The 22,670-nt window shown below is 34.6% G+C and overlaps 1 protein-coding gene across 1 annotated transcript in view; it reads right to left on the reverse strand.

Moving 5' to 3' along the window:
- Positions 1-22,670, reverse strand: part of LOC138071748 (sodium/hydrogen exchanger 2-like) — an 85,403-nt gene that overhangs the window by 57,924 nt on the left and 4,809 nt on the right. The window lies entirely within an intron of this gene.

Consider the following 22,670-nt stretch of genomic DNA (forward strand, 5'->3'; position numbering starts at 1 on the left):
TTGCAGAGGCATGGGTCAGCAGTGGCCTGCCACAGTGACTGGGGCACTGGCTGCAGCAGATCTGGAAGGCATGGTGTGTGAGCCCCACCATAGAGCCCCACCATAGAGCCCCTGAGCAGACAACCCACAAACTGGAGAACAATTATACCACTTAAGTTCTGTTGTGAAATTTCTAGGGTCCACAATAGATTTCCCAACCTGGGGATCTGGCAAAGGGACTGAGAAGCCCCAGGGAATTTGACTTTGAAGGCCAGTGGGATTTGATTACAGAACTTCCAGAGGACTGGGGAAACAGACTCTTTGAGGGCACAAACAAAACCTTGTGCACACCAGGACCCAGGATAAAGGAGCAGTGACCCCACAAGAGACTGAGCTTGGCTTGTCTATGAGTGTCGAGGAGTCTCCAGCAGTGGCATGGGTCGACAGAGGACTGTCGTGGGGTTAGGGGCAGTGAATACAACAGTCCTGGCATAATACCTCTTGAAGGAGGTCACTATTCCTGCCATTGCCCCTACCATAGTTTTGCCTCAGGCAAAACTACAAGGAGGGAACACAGCCCCACCCATCAACAGAAAATTGGATTAAAGATTTACTAATCATGGCCCTGCCCATCAAAGTCAGACACAGATTCATCCACAGCCAGTCCCTGCCATCAGGAAGCTTCCAGAAGCCTCTTATCTTTATCCATCAGAAGACAGACAGAATGGGAACAATTAAAGAAAACTAACTAAACTGATTGCTTTGATTATATCTTTGTCTAATTTAATGAAACTATGAGCCATGCCATGTAGGGCCACCTAAGATGGACGGGTCATGGTGGAGAGTTCTGACAAAACATGGTCCACTGGAGAAGGGAATGGTAAACCACTTCAGTATTCCTGCCTTGAGGACCCCATGAACAAGATGAAAAGGCAAAAAGATATGACACTGAAAGATAAACTCCCTAGGTCGGTAAGTGCCCAATATGTTACTAGAGAAGAGTGGAGAAATAACTATAGAAAGAATGAAGGGATGGAGGCAAAGCAAAAATCACACCCAGTTGTGGATGTGACTGGTGACAGAAATAAAGTCCAATTCTGTAAAGAACAATATTGCGTAGGAACCTGGGATCTTAGGTCCATGAAGTATGGTAAACTGGAAGTGGTCAAACAGATGGCAAAAGTGAACATCAACATTTTAGGATTCAGTGAATTAAAATTAACCAGAAAGGGTGAATTTATCTAATGACATTATATCTATTACTGTGGGCAGGAATCCCTTAGAAGAAATGGAGTAGCCCTCATCGTCAACAAAAGAGTCTGAAATGCAGTACTTGGGTCTAATCTCAAAAATGACAGAATGATAGTTGTTCGTTTCAAAGGCAAACCATTCAGTATCACAGTAATCCAAGTCTATGCCCCAACCACTAATGCCAAAGAAGCTGAAGTTGAATGGTTCTATGAAAATCTACGAGACTTTCTAGAGCTAACAACAACAAAAGATGTCCTTTTCTTCATAGGGGACTGGAACGTAACAGGAGGAAGTCAAGAGGTACCTGGAGTAGCAGGCAAGTTTGGCCTTGGAGTACAAAATGAAGCAGGGCAAAGGCTAACAGAGTTTTGCCAAGAGAGTGAACTTGTCATAGCAAACACTCTCTTCTAACAACACAAGAGAAGACTCTACGCATGGACATCAGCAGAAAGTCAATACTGAAATCAGATTATTTATATTCTTTGCAGCTGAAAATGGAGAATCTCTACATTGTCAGCCAAAACAAGACAGGGAGCTGACTACAGCTCAGATCATGAACTCCTTATTGCAAAATTCCGACTTAAATTGAAGAAAGTATGGAAAATGACTAGGCCATTCAGGTATGAACTAAATCAAATTCCTTCTGAGTATACAGTGGAAGTGACAAACAGATTCAAGGGATTAGATCTGATAGACAGAATGCCTGAAGAACTATGGACAGATGTTCGTGACATTGTACAGGATGTGGTGATCAAGACCATGCCCCCAAAACAATAAATGCAAAAAGGCAAAATATTTGTCTGAGGAGGCCTTACAAAGAGCTGAGTGAAGAACACAAGTGAAAGGCAAAGGAGAAAAGGAAAGATATACCCATCTGAATGCAAATTTCCAAAGAGTAACAAAGAGAGACAAGAAAGCCTTTTTAAGTGAACAATGAAAATAAATAGAGGAAAACAATAGAGATCTCTTCAAGGAAATTGGAGATACCAAGGGAACATTTCATGCAAAAGTGGGAACAATAAGGGACAGAAACAGTAAAGACATAACAGAAGCAGAATATATTAAGAAGAGTGGACAAGAATACACAGAAAAATTCTTCAAAATTATCTTAATGACTCAGAAAACCTAATGGTGTGATCACTCACTTAGCATCAGACATCTCGGAACATAAAGTCAAGTGGGCCTTAGGAAGCGTCACTATGAGCAAAACTAGTGAAAATGATGGATTTTAAGCTGGGCTATTTCAAATCCTAAAAGATGATGCTGTGAAAGTGCTTCACTCAATATGCCAAAAAATTTGGAAAACTCAGCAGTGGCCACAGGACTGGTAATGGGCAATTGAAATTCCAATCCCAAAGAAGACCAATGCCAAAGAATATTCAAACTACCACACAATTGCTCTCATTTCACATGCTATCATGGCCATGCTCAAAATACTTCAAGCTAAGCTTCAATAGTACGTGGACAAAGAACTTAAAGATATACAAGCTGGATTTAGAACAGACAGCGGAACCAGAGATCAAATTGCAACATTCATTGGATCATAGAAAAAGCAAGATAATTCCAGAAAAACATCTACTTATGCTTCATTGAGTACACTTAAGCCTTTGATTGTGTGGATCACAACAAACTGTGGAATATTCTTAAAGAGATTGGAATACCAGACCACATTACCTGCCTCCTTCAAAACCTGTATGCAGGTCAAGAAGCAACAGTGAGAATCAGACATCAAATGTCAGACTGGTTCCAAATTGTGAAAAGAGTACACCAAGGCTGTATATTATTATCCTGCTTGTGTAACTTATATGCAGAGTACATCATGAGAAATGCTGAGCTGAATGAAGCACAAGTTGAAATCAAGATTTACAGGAGAAATATCAATAACCTCAGATATGCAGATGACACCATCTTAATGGCAGAAAATGAAGAGGAATCAAAGAGCCTCTTGAAGAATATTAAAGAAAAGAGTGAAAAAGTTGACTTAAAATTCAACATTCAAAAAATAAAGATCATGGCATCCAGTCCCATTACTTCATAACAAATAGATGAGGAAACAATGGAAACAGTGGCAGACTTTATTTTCTTGGGCTCCAAAATCACTGTGGACAGTGATTGAAGCCATGAAATTAAAAGACACTTATTCCTTGGGAAAAACACACACACACACACACACACAGACAAAACTATGTGCACCTAGACAGTATATTACTGTCTAGTTACTGTACTTTGCATTTGGCTCAGATGGTAAAGCGTCTGTCTACAATGCGGGAGACCCGGTTTGATCCCTGGGTTGGGAAGCTCCCCTGGAGAAGGAAATGGCAATCCACTCCAGGACTATTGCCTGGAAAATCCCATGGATAGAGGAGCCTGGTAGGCTACAGTCCATGGGATCACAAAGAGTCGGACACGACTGAGCAACTTCACTTCACAGACAGTATATTAAAAAACAGAGACATTACTTTGCCTACAAACGTTCATATAGTCGTGTTAGTTGCTTAGTCATGTCCGACTCTTGCAATCCCACAGACTGTAGTTTCCCAGTGTACAAAAAATGCTATGTTTACTTTGTATTGTAACCTATTACATATGCAACAGTATTATTTCTGAAAATCAACTACATACCTTAATTTTAAAAGCTGTTATTGCTAAAAATGCTAGCCATCAACTGAGCCTTCAGTGAGTTGTAATCTTTTTGTTAGTGGAGAGTTCAAAGTATTGTAAGAATTACCAAAATATGACACAGAGACATGAAGTGAGCAAATGCTATTAGATCAATGGTGCTGATAGACTTGCTCAATGCAGGATTGTCACAAATCTTCAATTTGTAAAATATGCAATAACTGCAAAGTGCAATACAGTGAAGCACAATAAAATGAGATATATCTTCACTAGACTTAAACAATTTCAGGTATGCTTTATTTCCTATAGTCTGCATACCTTATGATTTCCCTTTACATAACAAGCTCTATATGGGGCAATAGTAAATTGCTATAAAATTGTTATAACTATTCACCTCTGTATGTAGTGGCTAGGACTAGAATCTACAATCTAAAACTTGTATCAGAAAAGAACCATGTCAAATCTTTACCAGTAATAATCAGATATGGTTCCTGTAGTTCTCCATGCAAAACAAATTTGTGTTCTTGTAGTTTGGTACTCCGCAAAAGCTAATTTAGTAATAATTTGCATCTACTTTATAAAGTTTCCTATCCCTATTTCTTTGATTTCTTTTCCCTTCACTATCAGCTGTCACCCAACAGACTTTTGGTCACCCCTTTTCACTCTTTATTTCTTTCTATTTTCACTGTAAAACTCCAAAGTTTTCTTTCAGCAAAATATTTTTAAAAGAGAGAGGAATATTATTTTTTAAAGTACAGCCACTTAGTAATAAAGTTCTAACAATAGTTTTTCTTAAAAATATACTATGACAAAGATTTTAAAGAAATAACAGGGTTTTTTGAGATCACTTATTAGACTATTAATTCCAATCACTTATCTGTTTTCACCCTTACTATATACAGTATTGAAGTATCAACAAGCTCTAATAATTAAAAGGGAGTTTTATCTCTGTACACAAATTTTGTAACTCAGGTTACTAGGCACTTAATTTACCTGTCAAATTGTATGCAGCTCTTTGCAAATAAATAAATAAATAAACACAGATTTTTGTAGGGAGTAGCTCTTTGCAAGAGTCCCTTTGTTTCATCACTTTAGTAGCTATATTTTAACTCAGTTTTTATACCAGGTGCCCCCCTACTTCATTAATCTCTGGCCCAAGCATATCTCCCAAATCTTTCGATCACATAATGCCTTATTTGTTGATTCTTTTCTTAGACTGAAAAATAAAATGAAGAATTAACTGATTAGTAGATCTTTTCCCCAGTTACTGTATGAATGAGATAGAATCTAAAGAAAGATCACACAGAGTCAGCAAGTCTGCACACAGTGAAAGATGATGAAGGTTCTCATCCCATCCTGAAATGATTAACTGTGATTAGCTTTCCCTTTAAAAACTTTCATGACTAGAGCAAAATCTTTGGAATGGGTTCTGGGACACAAGTCCACCTTCTCCCCAGGTTGCCAGCCTCCTGAATAAAGTGAACTTTCCTTTTCCAACCAACGCTTGTGTCTCCAGTACTGGCTTTCAAGATGCAAGCAGCTGAACCTGAGTTTGGTAACAAAAGATTTAATGAGTAGCTGGTTGAAAACTGTCTTCACTATTTAAGTAGTTCATATGAATCAGAAACTATGCAATATTTACATGGAACTCTGCTCAGTGTTATGTGGCAGCTTGGATGTGAGGGGAGTTTGGGGGAGAATGTATACATGTGGATGCATGGCTAGGTCCCTTCGCTGTTCACCTAAAACTCACAACATTGTTAATTGGCTATACCACAATACAAAGTTTTAAAAAAGAAACTGCAATATCAAATGGCATTAAAGATTAAAAGAAATTATTATGGAGCAAAACAAGGAAGCATTCAGGGAATGCTACAGGCTTTAGGTCTTCAGTGCTGAGAGAGTCATGAAGCCAGCCTCCTCTTCTACCTTTTCTACCCTCCAGCACTGAGAATATAGGAGCTCATAAATACTCGTCTGCTTTTTTTTTTTTTTTTTTTAATTAAAGTGTATCTCAGTGCACCAGCCCCAAGCATCCAGTATCATGCATCAAACCTGGACTGGCTATTCGTTTCATATATGATATTATACATGTTTCAATGCCATTCTCCCAAATCATCTCACCCTCGCCCTCTCCCACAGAGTCCAAAAGACTGTTCTATACATCTGTGTCTCTTTTGCTGTCTCACATAAAGCGTTATCATTACCATCTTTCTAAATTTCATATATATGCGTTAGTATACTGTATTCTTTTTTTTTTTTTTTCTGGCTTACTTCACTCTGAATAATAGGCTCCACTGAGACAATCCAGAGGGATGGTATGGGGAAGGAGGAAGGAGAGGGGTTCAGGATGGAGAACACGTGTATACCTGAGGCAGATTCATGTTGATTGATGTATAGCAAAACCAATACAATATTGTACAGTAATTAACCTCCAATTAAAACAAATAAATTTATATTTAAAAAAATTAAAAAAATAAGACATGCAGAAATGTTAAAATAAATAAATAAATAAAGTGTTTCTCGGGGACAATGAAAAAAGTTTGACTGGAATTCATTTTAATCTGAGAGAGCCCTCACTTGATGTGACTGTTTACACTCCAGTCCCAATGCAGTAGTCAGTAATGAAGCTAAGTGAGAAAATCATAGTATGCTTTTATGAAAAGTATTTGAGATACTAATTGATTCAACTATATCTAAAACTATCTCTATGTATCAAGAACAAATCAAAACCAATAATTCTTTGTTTCCATAATCTTCTATAATAAAACTTTGGGGAAATATCTTCTTGATATTTTCATAATAATGCTAAAATTTATAAAATATCTAGAAACTAAATCTTCCTTTGAAAGAATGAAGTGCAAAAATTGTATTTTATCAGAAAACAAAATAATTCAAATGGCTTGTGAAAATGATGTTTCTCTTTAGTCTCATCCCAGTATATAAAAAGCAAAAGAAATAATGATTTTTAATGATCTGGCTATTATTTCTACAACAATCTCTCTTTTGCCTTTTAACTGGAATATCATACCGTATTTGACATGATTTGATATTTAGGTAACAGTTACAAAATTACCAGCCTTCATCCACTATTTATTGTTTCACATTGTAGAGTTGTCACTCCAAGAGCACAAAAATAACAACTGAACCTTTTAATATAATAGTATGGCTTTTGGTCTCAATAAAGTGATTACAAAATATGTTGAAGCAAAAAAAAAATTGGCTGAATGTGAATATATTTAATATTGCTGAACTGTACACTAAAAATAGTTAAGATGGTAAATTATATATTATGTAATTTTTGCCACAATTAACCTTTTTAAATCGGCTGAACTTTGTGTAGAAATTATTTTCTCTAGGAACTCTTTAAACGTAGATGAGACTCTGATTTGTTGAGATAACTTAGTTATACTCCTGTGTGAAAAATTCAAATATGTAATCATACATACATCTCTTGGTCTTTCTGGACATCAGTTTCCTCAGCTGAAAAATGAGGGGTTTATATTAAATTATCTTTAAGTTTCCTTATAGTTGTAAAGTTTGTTTTAATTTTATACTTCCTTTTTTTAATTTTGAAGAAGAATAAATAGGAAGTGCATTCACTCTGAAAAGTGGACAGAACAAGCATCAAGTATTATCAGTAGATAACTAAAATCAGATAAACCTCTGAATGTATGGTTGCTACACTGATACATTAAAGCAATAAATGTTGCAATTAATGCTTTGCGTGTAAATCATTTCATTAAGTTTGAAAAGAGTGAGGAAATGAGAATTTTTGAGCTGTTATATGAGTGAAGTTTTAATATTTGAATGGATTTAGACTTTGGATCAATATAAAATGTACATTATTTTGTCCTGTTCAAATCTAATTTTAATCAGGTTGCTTTTACATCTTAACTTGAGAAGAGAAAACATATCATAACAACAGGTTTAAGTCCATTGCTCCACTGCGCCCCCTGCAAATGTCAGCAGTTGCACTGGGTTGTAATTCTTAGATAATTCACAAATAATTCAATTTAAGTAAAATTTAAAAAAAAAATGTACTAGTGAAGTATAAAATTTGCCTAGTGTAACAAGTTATAATAAGCCCAGTGTTTTTCAGTGTATGGAGAAAAGAAAGCTGCCATGGCTTAGAAAGAAATGACCTTTATACGTCTTTGCAGAGAGAAGCCACTCTATACTGGTGAAAGACCTCCATTATGTTGTACTCAACCTGAATACAGTCCTGGCCCCATTGTCCTGAAAGAAGTAGAACCAGCCTGTTCCATCATTAAAACTAACCTTTTCCCTTCTTTATAGTGGATTTCTTATCATGCTTTTTAAATGCCATAATACATAGGAAAAAAAAAAAAAAAACCTGGAAGAATGTCCACCAGAATATTGTTTATGGATATCTTTGCATATTTGGTTAGAATTTTTAAAAAGAAATTGTCAATTTTGTAAATATTTTGCAATGAATAAGAATAATTTATGAGAAAAAAATTAAACCACTTTCCAAAGTTACATAGTGTAACTCATACACAGCTAGCAGCACTATAAGTTACCAGTTCCGTGTGTGCCTGGCCTAAAGAGAAAATCTGGTAGGCAGAAATAAGTACGATTTCTTCTCATTACAGTTAATAGAGTATAAGGCTCACATATTCTCAAGGATGAAGAGAAAAGAGAATACAACAATATAATATACCATTTAAGCTCTTGTCATGGGCCAGGTACTGTGTTAAGCCCTTTACATCTAATTTTTAATACAACACAATCACAGAGCTATTAAGTATTAATAGTAGACCTGAGACTTCACCCGGATCTGTTTAATTTCAAACACTATGGTCTTAATCACTATCTTATGCTACCTACTGTCCTCCATCTTTACCTCAGTTTAAGAAACAAATGACCCTCATCATACTAAAAACAATTCAATTATAATGAATAGTGAGCTATATTTTCAAACACAAAAACATGAATATGTTAGTTCTACAATGACTATTTCATTTATTGAAATATATTCTGGAACCCCTTCATTCCAAAATCTCCAGAATTTATCTCTCAAATAATAGTTGCTGTTTCTGGGACTGGATCTCAAGAATAAAAAATAAATGAATAAATACACACAAACTAAAAGAATAGAAACACAACTAGTAAATAATGATTGCCTGTAACACAAAACCATGCACAGGTTTCTATTGTACTTTGCATTTTCAAGGGACTAGACATGAGAAGGATACAAACTATCTACAAACATTCATTTATGAATGAAATGCATCTCAAAAGTCTATATTTAGAATTTTAAAGCATCAATGTTATGAATTACAATTGTATTCACAGACCATCACACAAAATATATTTAATCCAGAATATAGCTATTAGTAAGTGGTAGCAAACTGACTTATACATCCTGTGAGCTGGAGGTCCTGTAGTGCTGGGGGTGGAAGTTTTTCCTTTGGTTTTATTGGCTGGAACAATTTTTTAAATTATTAATTTATTTGTTTTAATTGCAGGCTAATTATTTTACAACATTGTACTGGCTTTTGCCATACATCGACATGAATCAGCCATGGGTGTGCATGTGTCCCCCATCCTGAAACCCCTCCCACCTCCCTCCCCATCCCATCTCTCTGGGTTGTCCCAGTGCACTGGATTTGAGTGCCCTGTTTCATGCATTGAACTTGGACTGGTCATCTATTTCACATACGGTAATATACATGTTTCAATGCTATTCTCTCAAATCATCCCACTCTTGCCTTCTACCACAGAGTAAAGTAAAAAAAAATAATAATAATAAAATACTTAAAAAAAAAAAAGATTAAAAAAAAAAGTCTGTTCTTTATATGTCTCTTTTCCTGTCTCGTATATAGGGTCATCATTACCATCTTTCTTTTTTTTTTTAAATTTATTTATTTATTTATTTATTTATTTATTTATTTATTTATTTTATTAAATTTTAAAATCTTTAATTCTTACATGTGTTCCCAAACATGAAACCCCCTCCCACCTCCCTCCCCATAACATCTCTGTGGGTGATCCCCATGCACCAGCCCCAAGCATGCTGTATCCTGCGTCAGACATAGACTGGCGATTCAATTCTTACATGATAGTATACATTATAGAATGCCATTCTCCCAAATCATCCCGCCCTCTCCCTCTCTCTCTGAGTCCAAAAGTCCGTTATACACAGCTGTGTCTTTTTTCCTGTCTTGCATACAGGGTCGTCATTGCCATCTTTCTAAATTCCATATATATGTGTTAGTATACTGTATTGGTGTTTTTCTTTCTGGCTTACTTCACTCTGTATAATCGGCTCCAGTTTCATCCATCTCATCAGAACTGATTCAAATGAATTCTTTTTAACAGCTGAGTAATACTCCATTGTGTACATGTACCAAAGCTTTCTTATCCATTCATCTGCTGATGGACATCTAGGTTGTTTCCATGTCCTGGCTATTATAAACAGTGCTGCGATGAACATTGGGGTACATGTGTCTCTTTCAATTCTGGTTTCCTCGGTGTGTATACCCAGCAGTGGGATTGCTGGGTCATAATATGTGTTAACATATTGTATTGATGTTTTTCCATATATATATGTTAATATATTGTATTGATGTTTTTCTTTCTGATTTACTTCACTCTGTATAATAGGCTTCAGTTTCATCTACCTCATTAGAACTGATTCAAATGTGTGTGTGTGTGTTTTTTTTTTTTTTTAATAGCTGAGTTAATATTCCATTGTGTATATGTGCCACAGCTTTCTTATCCATTTATCTGCCGATGAACATCTAGGTTGCTTCCATGTCCTGGCTATTATAAACAGTGCTGTGATGAACATTGGGGTACTTGTGTCTCTTTCAATTCTGGTTTCCTCAGTATGTATGCCCAGCAGTGGGATTGCTGGGTCATACAGCAGTTCTATTCCAAGTTTTTTAAGGTATCTCCACACTGTTCTCCATAGTGGTTATACAAGTTTGCATTCCCACCAACAGTGTAAGAAGGTTCCCTTTTCTCCACACCCTCTCCAGCATTTATTATTTGTAGACTTTTGGATAGCAGCCATTCTGACTGGTGTGAAATGGTACCTCATTGTAGTTTTGATTTGCATTTCGCTGATAATGAGTGATGTTGAGCAGCATTTCATGTTTGTTAGCCATTTGTATGTCTTCTTTGGAGAAATGTCTATTTAGTTCTTTGGCCCATTTTTTTATTGGGTTATTTATTTTTCTGGTATTGAGCTGCATGAGCTGCTTGTATATTTTTGAGATTAATTCCTTGTCAGTAGCTTCATTTGCTATTATTTTCTCTCATTCTGAAGGCTGTCTTTTCACCTTGTTTACAGTTTCTTTCACTGTGCAAAAGCTTCCAAGTTTAATTATGTCCATTTCTTTATTTTTGCTTTTATTTCCATTATCTGGCAGGTGAGTCAAAGAAGATCTTGCTGTGATTTATGTCAGAGAGTGTTTTGCCTATGTTTTCCTCTGGGAGTTTTATAGTTTCTGGTCTTACATTTAGATCTTTAATCCATTTTGAGGCTACAGTCCATGAGGTCGAATTGTCAGACACCAATGAGTAACAAATACTTTCACTTTTTAAGGCACTGGGGTCTGCAGTCAGACAGATATATGAGTGAATCCCTGCTCTTAGAGTTGCCAAGGTGCATTACCTTAGGCAAATTAGTTAATCCTTCTAAACTTGAGTTTTGTGGTCTGTAAAATGGGCAAAATAAATGCCTAACTGATACAACTGCCATGAGAATTAAACAAGAAATGGTATGTAAAGTGATAAGCATAATGTCTGACATACTGGATGTGCTCAATGAATATTAGCTAATATTTGTGAGGGAGAAACATCTAAATGAGTAGTCATGACACAAGGCAGATGTGACTAGGGTTAAGACAAAGTTGCAAATAAATTTCTATGAGTGATACAGTCTTCATGAAGAAGTGATTCACGTCTTTGAGGAATTAGTATAATTTGAGCAACTTGAGATTTGTTGGGGGGGATACATTGAGTAGGAACATTTATTTGATTGTACAAAACATTTTTTGGTTATGTTTCTCTAGAAGAACTCATTAGTTTATGAGTACTTATTTTCGGAAAAATTATTTTCCATAAAAAGTGTCACTCAAAAAGAATTTGTAATTTTGTAACTTTCATTTCTCTTGACTTAGGTGATTACCACTTTAGTTTTTTAGAGGTTTATTTCTGAAATGTCACAGAGAATAAAAAAGTTTGATTTTTCAAAATAATTCTTTTAATTGCTTTGGCTTTCTGGATTGCTATGCAGGGTTATAATTCTTTAATGATCAATACAAGTATTTTCTTTTACATAAGTGGTTTCATGATGTCTCATCCAAAATTTCCCTAGTCATTTATGCATTCATGTGTGCATTCATTCAAAAAGAAACAATTGAGTCCCTACTGTGTGCAAGTCTCTCTACAGATCTTATTTCTATATCTTTCTCAGCACAAAGGCACTGGTTCTTTCCTGAGAACATTTTTGGCATTGAAATTTCAAAACTGAGTAACCTGGGTAGGCCAGAGAAGTTTTGCTAAAGACAGCTAACAGAACCTATTCTATTTCAGTCTTGGAAATTTTGAATTAAAACAGTGGAACTGGTAAGCAGAAACAGTTTCATGATTCCCAATTCAATTGTTTGCTCTAATATCAGTAGTTAAATGTACAAGTATCCTGTCTGTTACTCCAAATGAAAAAGGTGTATAGGCTTGATACATTTCAAAAGAAATAGAAAGAAAATTACATTTTAAAGAAACTCTATGATTCTATTAACATTTGATATCATTAAGGAATATTCCCAGATTAATAGTATCAACCATAAAAATATAACATGGACTGTAGTTATAATAATTTATTTTATTTATGTACATATTTTGAGCTAGGACTTCACCTTAAATTTAGGTTTTGTATTTAAAGTGTCCAACTAGGTTATAAAGCAATTAGAAGGTACTTAACTGGAATCTACAGATAACGAAGATCACAGATGAAAACTAAATCCATCTGCGAGTCAGTTGGTTGTGGGGGGGGGGGGGACTTTTTCCAAAAGTGAAAGAGAGTTCTCTTTATTGTGGAGCTTCCTCACTGTGGTTGGGGTTTTATCAACGGTGCTTTATTGAAGAAGTCTTGAGACTACTGTGAAAATAAGACTGAAAACCAGAAGCAGGAGGCTTAAGTCCAAACCCTGAGAACACGAGAGAGTTCCTTACTCCAGGGAACATTACTTGACAGAAGATCATCACAAGCTTCCATATGTACACTAAAACCAAGCACCACCCAAGGGCCAACAAGTTCCAGAGCAAGACATACAATGGAAATTCTCCAGCAATACAAGAACACAGCCCTGTGCTCCAATATATAGGCTGCCCAAAGATACTCCAACACCACTGACATCTCATAATTCATTACTGGACACTTCATTGCACTCCAGAGAGAAGAAATCCAGCTCCATCCACCAGAACACTGACACAAGCTTCCCTAATCATGAAAACTTGACAAGCCACTGTTATAACCCCACTCACAGAACACAGAAAGGACACCCCAAATCCAGCAATATAAACAAGATGAAGTGACAGAGGAATACCAAGCAGGTAAAGGAACAGGATAAATACCCTCCAAACCAAACAAAAGAGGAAAAGATAGGGAATCTACTTGATAAAGAATTCCGAATAATGAAAGTGAAAATGAAAATAATCCAAAATCTTGAAATCAAAATGGAATCACAGATCAATAGCCCAGAGTCAAGGATTGAGAAGATGCAAGAAAGGTTTAACAAGGATCTAGAAGAAACAAAAAAGAGTCAATATATAATGAAGAATGCAATAAGTGAGATAAAAAACACTCTGGAGGCAACAAATAGTAGAATAACAGAAGCAGAAGATAGGATTAGTGAAATAGAAGATAGAATGGTAGAAATAAATGAATCAGAAAGGACAAAAAGAAAAACGAATTAAAAGAAATGAGGACAATCTCAGAGACCTCCAGGACACTGTTAAACGCCCAACATTTGAATCATAGGAGTCCCAGAAGAAGACAAAAAGAAAGACAATGAAAAAATCCTCGAGGAGTTAATAGTTGAAAACTTCCCTAAAATGGGGAAGGAAATAATCACCCAAGTCGAAGAAACCCAGAGAGTCCCAAACAGGATAAACCCAAGGTGAAACACACAAGACACATATTAATCAAATTAACAAAGATCAAACACAAAGAACAAATATTAAAAGCAGCAAGGGAAAAACAACAAATAACACACAAGGGGATTCCCATAAGGATAACAGCTGATCTTTCTATAGAAACTCTTCAGGCCAGGAGGGAATGGCAAGACATACTTAAAGTGATGAAGGAAAGTAACCTACAGCCCAGATTACTGTACCCAGCAAGGATCTCATTCAAATATGAAGGAGAAATCAAAAGCTTTACAGACAAGCAAAAGCAGAGAGAATTCAGCACCACAAAACAAGCTCTCTAACAAGTGCTAAAGCATATTCTCTAAACAGGAAACACAAAAAGGGTGTATAAACTTGAACCCCAAAAAACAAAATAAATGGCAATGGGATCATGCTTATCAATAATTACCTTAAACGTAAATGGGTTGAATGTGCCAACCAAAAGACAAAGACTGGCTGAATGGATACAAATACAAGACCCCTCTATATGCTGCTTACAAGAGACCCACATCAAAACAGGGGAAACATACAGACTGAAAGTGAAGGGCTGGAAAAAGATTTTCCATGCAAATAGAGACCAAAAGAAAGCAGGAGTAGTAATACTCATATCAGATAAATTAGACTTTAAAACAAAGGCTGTGAGCAGAGACAAAGAAGGACACTACATAATGATCAAAGGATTAATCCAAGAAGATATAACAATTATAAATATATACGCATCCAACATAGGAGCACCACAACATGTAAGACAAATGCTAACAAGTATGAAAGGGGATATTAACAATGACACAATAATAGTGGGAGACTTTAATACCCTACTCCCACCTATGGATAGATCATCTAAACAGAAATTAACAAGGAAACACAAACTCTAAAAGATACAAAAGACCAGTTAGACCTAATTGCTATCTATAGGACAGTTCTCCCCAAAACAATGAATTTCACCTTTTTCTCAAGTGCACATGGAACCTTCTCCAGGACAGATCACATCCTAGGCCATAAATCTAGCCTTGGTAAATTCAAAAAAAATTGAAATCATTCCAAGCATCTTTTCTGACCACAATGCAGTAAGATTAGGTCTCAATTACAGGAGAAAAACAATTAAAAACTCCAAAATATAGAGGCTGAACAACAAGCTGCTGAATAACCAACAAATCACAGAAGCAATCAAAAAAGAAATCAAAATATGCACAGAAATGAATGAAAATGAAAACACAACAACCCAAATCCTGTGGGACACTGTAAAAGCAGTGCTAAGGGGAAAGTTCATAACAATACAGGCATACCTCAAGAAACAAGAAAAAAGTCAAATAAATAACCTAACTCTACACCTAAAGCAACTAGAAAAGGAAGAAATGGAGAACCCCAAGGTTAGTAGAAGGAAAGAAATCTTAAAAATTAAGGCAGAAATAAATGCACAGGAAAAAAATGAGATCATAGCAAAAATCAACAAAGCTAAAAGCTGGTTCTTTGAAAGGATAAATAAAACTGACAAACCATTAACCAGACTCATGAAGAAACAAAGGGAGAAAAACCGAATCAAAAAAAACTAGAAATGAAAATGGAGAGACCACAACAGACAACACAGAAATACAAAGGATCATAAGAGACTACTATTAGCAATTATATGCCAATAAAATAGACAATGTGGAAGAAATGGACAAATTATTAGAAAATTACAACTTTCCAAAACTAAACCAGGAAGAAATAGAAAATCTTAACAGACCCATCACAATCACTGAAATTGAAATTGTACCCAGAAAACTTCCAGCAAACAAAAGCCCAGGTCCAGACGCTTTCACAGCTGGATTCTACCAAAAATTTAGAGAAGAGCTAACACCTATCCTACTCAAACACTTCCAGAAAATTGCAGAGGAAGGCAAACTTCCAAACTCATTCTATGAGGCCACCATCACCCTAATACCAAAACCCGACAAAGATGCCACAATAAAAAGAAAACTACAGGCCAATATCACTGATGAACATAGATGCAAAAATCCTTAACAAAATTCTAGCAATCAGAATCCAACAACACATTAAAAAGATCATACACCATGACCAAGTGGGCCGTATCCAAGGAATGCAAGGATTCTTCAATATCCGTAAATCAACCAATGTAATACACCACATTAACAAATTGAAAAATAAAAGCCATATTATTATCTCAATAGATGCAGAGAAAGCCTGTGATAAAATTCAACATTCATTCATGATAAAAAAAAAAAAACTCTCCAGAAAGCAGGAATAGAAGGAACATACCTCAACATAATAAAAGCTATATATGACAAACTCACAGCAAACATTATTCTCAATGATGAAAAATTGAAAGCATTTCCCCTAAAGTCAGGAACAAGACAAGGGTGCCCACTTTCACCACTACTATTCAACATAGTATTGGAAGTTTTGGCCATAGCAATCAGAGCAGAAAAAGACATAAAATCGGAAAAGAAGAAGTAAAACTCTCACTGATTGCAGATGACATGTTCCTCTACATAGAAAACCCTAAAACTCCACCAGAAAATTACTACAGCTAATCAATGAATAGAGTAAAGTTCCAGGATATGAAATCAACACACAGAAATCCCTTGCATTCCTATGCACTAATAATTAGAAAATAGAGAAATTAAGGAAAAAAATCCATTTAGCATTGCAATGAAAAGAATAAAATACTTAATAATATATCTACCTAAAGAAACTAAAGACCTATATATAGAAAACTATAAAACACTGGTGAAAGAAATCAAAGAGGACACTAATAGATGGAGAAATATACCACGTTCATGGATTGGAAGAATTAATATAGTGAAAATGAGAATACTACCCAAAGCAATCTACAAATTCAATGCAATCCCTATCAAGCTACCAGCGGTATTTTTCACAGAGCTAGAACAAATAATTTCACAATTTGTATGGAAATACAAAAATCCTCGAATAGCCAAAGCAATCTTGAGAAAGAAGAATGGAACTGGAGGAATCAACTTGCCTGACTTCAGGCTCTACTACAAAGCCACAGTCATCAAGACAGTATGGTACTGGCACAAAGACAGAAATATAGATCAATGGAACAAAATGGAAAACCCAGAGATAAATCCACACATCTATGGACACCTTATCTTCAACAAAGGAAGCAAGAATATACAATGGATTAAAGATAATCTCTCAAACAAGTGGTGCTGGGAAAACTGGTCAACCACTTGTAAAAGAATGAAACTAGAACACTTTCTAACACCATACACAAAAATAAATTCAAAATGGATTAAAGATCTAAACGTAAGACCAGAAACTATAAAACTCCTAGAGGAGAACATAGGCGAAACACTCTCTGACAAACATCACAGCAGGATCCTCTATGACCCACCTCCCAGAATATTGGAAATAAAAGCAAAAATAAACAAATGGGACCTAATTAAAATTAAAAGCTTCTGCACAAGAAAGGAAACTATAAGCAAGGTGAAAAGACAGCCTTCAGAATGGGAGAAAATAAGAGCAAATGAAGCAACTGACAAACAAATAATCTCAAAAATATACAAGCAACTCCTGCAGCTCAATCCAGAAAAACAAAAGACCCAACCAAAAAATGGGCCAAAGAACTAAATAGACATTTATCCAAAAAAGACATACAGATGGCTAACAAACACATGAAAAAATGCTCAACATCACTCATTATCAGAGAAATTCAAATCAAGACCACAATGAGGTGCCGTTTCACACCAGTCAGAATGGCTGCAATCCAAAAGTTTACAAGCAGTAAATGCTGGAGAGTGTGTGGATAAAAGGGAACCCTCTTACACTGTTGGTGGGAATGCAAACTAGTACAGCCACTCTGGAGAACAGAATTGAAAGAGACATGTGTACCCCAATGTTCATCGCAGCACTGTTTATAATAGCCAGGACATGGAGACAACCTAGATGTCCATCAGCAGACGAATGGATAGGAAAGCTCTGATACATATACACAATGGAGTATTCCTCAGCCATTAAAAAGAATACATTTGAATCAGTTCTAATGAGGTGGATGAAACTGGAGCCAATTATACAGAGTGAAGTAAGCCAGAAAAAAAAAAAAAACAAAAAACAAAAAAAAAAAAACGCCAATACATTATACTAACACATATATATGGAATTTAGAAAGATGGTAATGATAACCCTGTATGCGAGACAGCAAAAGAGACACAGATGTATAGAACAGTCTTTTGGACTCTGTGGGAGAGGGAGAGGGTGGGTGATATGGGAGAATGGCATTGAAACATGTATAATATGATATAAGGAACGAATCGCCAGTCTCGGTTTGATGCAGGATATGGGATGCCTGGGGCTGGTGCACTGGGATGACCCAGAGAGATGGTATGAGGAGGGAGATGGGAGGGGGGTTCAGGATTGGGAACACATGTACACCTGTTTCGGATTCATGTTGATGTATGGCAAAACCAATACAGTATTGTAAATTAAAATAAAGTAAAACAAATAAAAAATAAGAAAAAAAGTGAAAGAGAACTATGCTCCACAGGCATAGAGTTTTAGCTTTTCAGCAAACAAAAAGGAATTTCTATTAGATTTGAATAGTTTTGAAAGTGAAGGAAAGTTATAATACAACATATAAACTTCATTATATAGAGCATTTTTGTGCTGATTGATGACACTTTCTTTGATAGAGTATTATTATATTGTGAAAATAATAAGTTATGGAATTACCAACTGGAACAGATCAAACCCATTATAGAACTGGATCCTTAAGCCAGAACATTCCTAAATTCTAACACCTTAGCTTTATAGTTCATATCAAATGCATGAAAATAACTTTAATGTATTTCTGATCTCACAAAAATAGTATTTGTCATTATGTAAAAACATTTCTAAATCTACATGTTCTATAGTGTCTATTTTTACAAAATCTAGAAAGTTTTTTTTTTTTTTCCATGACAGGGTGAATAAAATAGTATATTAAAAGAACATCCTTTGAGTATTTTAGCTATAATTATTCATTTTTATTAGAATGCAAAACAATTTTGTACAAGCTCCTGAATAGAAATCACAAACAAGTTAATTGCACAAATAATTTTGTGTAGAGAACATAATCTTGCATTTAAATATGCTTTATCATCTGGACTACTAGGGAAGCTCTACAATATAAGGGTGAAAGATGAGAAATTAATTGGTCTGCTATTTTCTACACTATAACCTTGTTATAATATTATCTACTATTTGTGACCCCATGGACTATAAAATCCATAGAATTATCCAGGCCAGAACACTGGAGTGGGTAACCATTCCTTTCTCCAGGGGATCTTCCTAACCCAGGGATTGAACCTAGGTCTCCCTCATTACAGGTGGATTCTTTACCGTCTGAACCACCAGGAAAGCAATACTATCTACAGGGCCAACAAATGGTTCACTTTGTTAATTGTATATGGAAATTATTTGTCTCCTATGCCAAACAGTGATGTCAATCCGACATCTAAAACAATGCCAATATATTTTGGAGATTAATTTTAAAATAACATATATGAAATGAATCACCAGTCCAGGTTTGATGCATGATACTGGATGCTTGGGGCTGGTGCACTGGGACCACCCAGAGGGATGGTACTGGGAGGGAGGAGGGAGGGGGGTTCAGGATGGGGAACACGTGTATACCTGTGGATACATGTTGATGTATGGCAAAACTAGTACAATACTGTAAAGTAATTAACCTCCAAATAAAATGGATAAATTTATATTTTTAAAAAAAATATGAGAATGGAAAAAATAAATAAAAATAACAATGCCTACTATTTTCTGAGATTCTCAAAAGCAATATTAGGCAGTCATAGCTGTCTGACCCAACCAAAGTTAATTAAAAAATATTGTTCTCCACCTATGCTGATAGGCAACAATAGCAAATAATTTTTTGAATGAAATACAGAACAATTTGAAACTCAGAGAAGCAAACTCACATTTGTCACGTTTTTTAAAAAATGTAATAAAATACAATGGTAATAAAAAACAAATTATCAAGTGTCTAATAGAAAGCTAGACTTGACTATTCATCTCAAAGAATCACTAACAACTACTAACATAATACAACGATATATACATATATTTAATTTTCAATATTTAATAAAATTTAAATTATATTTAATTTTCTATAAATTTATATATACAGATATAATAAAGTTTAATATTTTATAAATAAATTGGAACTTTTATAAATAAATAAATAAATTTGGTAATTTAGAAAATAAATTTATATAGCAATTGGTACTTCTGATGATCAGATTTTCTTTTATGAAAAAATTTCTTAAGTAGGAAGCCACATAATATAACCTATTATATTATATATTATTATATACCTATAATATTATAAACCTATAATATTATATATTATAATCCTATTTTAAGATATCAGTAAATGTGTACTTATTGACTTGAGAAACAATGAATTATTGAAAAGGAACAAAAATGTGTCTTATGATGGATGCAATATACCACTGTTACAAGCACCCATCATTAAGACTGATGCCTTATGCTTTTAGGCTAAAAATAGTCTTCAACCTCATAATTCTAATAGATTTTAATTACTTTCCTCACAGTAAAACTGTGTCCTCATTTCCATTTCAACAACAACAAAAAAAAGTCTATAATATTGACCATTCTAAGAATCAGTAATCCTTCAGGCAGAACTTGATTTATACACAGCTCATTTATGAAAAAAATGACTAATAATTGAATGAGTGTAAGTGTTTTGTGCTACATTTTCATATTGGATAATGCACAAATTGAAAGGAAGGGAAAATCTTCCCAAAGTAACATTGTGACTATGATTATACTTTTGTTTCATGCTTAACACAGTGATTCAATCAATCAATAACTACATAATGTCTAAAATTTGCTGTTTATATATTTAAATGAAAAATTCAGTGAATATACTATTTCATTTTATTACAATCATTCTGTAATGTAGATATTATCATCTATTTTTAACAGAGAAACTGAAACTCAGAAAGTTTTGAAGGAGGTTTTCTATTTCCATCACAAAAAAATAAATTAATTTTCAAATGCATTTAATATTTAAAATCTATGATTTGACAGTTATCATTCTGTTCATTTAATTACAAGTTTTAATACCATCGCTATTTTGTCATTTTTGTGACCTAAATTTTGGAGTTCCATTACTTAATCTAGTGTTTTCAGCCTAATTAGTTTTCCAATTAATACAATATCTTAGGAAAAGATTTTCCCAAATACTTTAAATCATACTTGTGCTCTTCTTTTCCAACTACATCCAAAACAATTTCACTTTAAGTAAGACGAAGTTTTGCATACAACACAAAGTTTATAAAGATATATATATATATTTAAAGGATATTCACACAAGTACCTTTTAGAACAACAAAAATGCATATAAAGTGTTAGCCTAAGATGGTCTGAATTAATCATTTAATTATTTTGTTAAATTACCTCCATAAAAATAAAGGAAGGTCTTTTTTCCAATATCTTTAGCAGTCAAAAGAAAAAAGATTGTCAGATATAACTCTGAAAGATTCTCATATTCTTAAACCAAAATAAAATATATTAGAATTATAAGGAAATTAAGAATCAGGAGAGTTTCAGAGGAAACAAGTAATTCTGACAACATTGTTTTCCCTGTTTCTTTATTTCAGGACTCACCACATTGTTAAGTTCTTTAAAACTGCAGGGTGCTCAAAAGAAGGAAACCACTTAAATGATACTATATTAAAACTTTGGAAAATGTCCTAGATTAAAAGAATGTAAATTGCCCCATCCAATTCCTTTTTTGGCTTTTTTTTCTACATGTCTTTCATTAATAGTAATACAAACAATAAAAATCAAAGACAATTTAAAACACAAACTACATCTCTCAACCAATTAAAATGCAATCACCCAGACAGATGCTAGATAGAATCGTTGCTTTCAACCTAGAACATTTTATTTAAAACAGACTAACTTCAATCACTGTTTTATGACATTTCTCATGTACAGTAAGTCCTTTGAGAACTAAGAGTAACCTAAAGTCAAATGGCATTAGTTCTAAAGAACTTAATTTTGGCAAAAACCATCACAATATTGTAGTTAGCCTCCAATTAAAATAAATAAATAATTTGTTTAAAAAAATAATCTTTTTTTTTTTCTTTTTCTCTTTGAGCTTTCAGAAAACATGTGTCATTTGAAAAAGATAATGCATTCCATTTCTTTTAAAAACACAGAAAGTAGTGATCTATCTAAACCCTAGCACAAAAGCATTTAGGTGTTAATACTTACCATAAGGGCATTTAGCCTTATAAGCTAGATATGAGGTACTATCATCATTGGTTAAATGCCAGTGATAGAGAAGAGAAAAATATGGCATATGCCATGGTTTACAAAACAAGTCATAAAGTTATTTTTTATGGCAGAAAATCTATCTATATAAGAGCTAATGCCAAGTTTATTGATATAGTGTGCTATCTAATTACTTACCACTGGAATATTACTGGGTTCAGATACACTAATCCATTAGGAGAATAATTCTCCCTTGCAAAGAGAGGAGTGCTCAAGGTAGCCCCATGCTAAATTCTCAGCATTTTTGTTATGCAATGAGAGTCATACTGACCCCCAATCCCAACACAGGCAAGGTAGTTGAGATGTAGCCATTTAATCTCTACAGGGAGTCCATGAGC

This window comes from Capricornis sumatraensis, chromosome X (assembly GCF_032405125.1).
Source record: "Capricornis sumatraensis isolate serow.1 chromosome X, serow.2, whole genome shotgun sequence".
Taxonomy (NCBI): domain Eukaryota; kingdom Metazoa; phylum Chordata; class Mammalia; order Artiodactyla; family Bovidae; genus Capricornis; species Capricornis sumatraensis.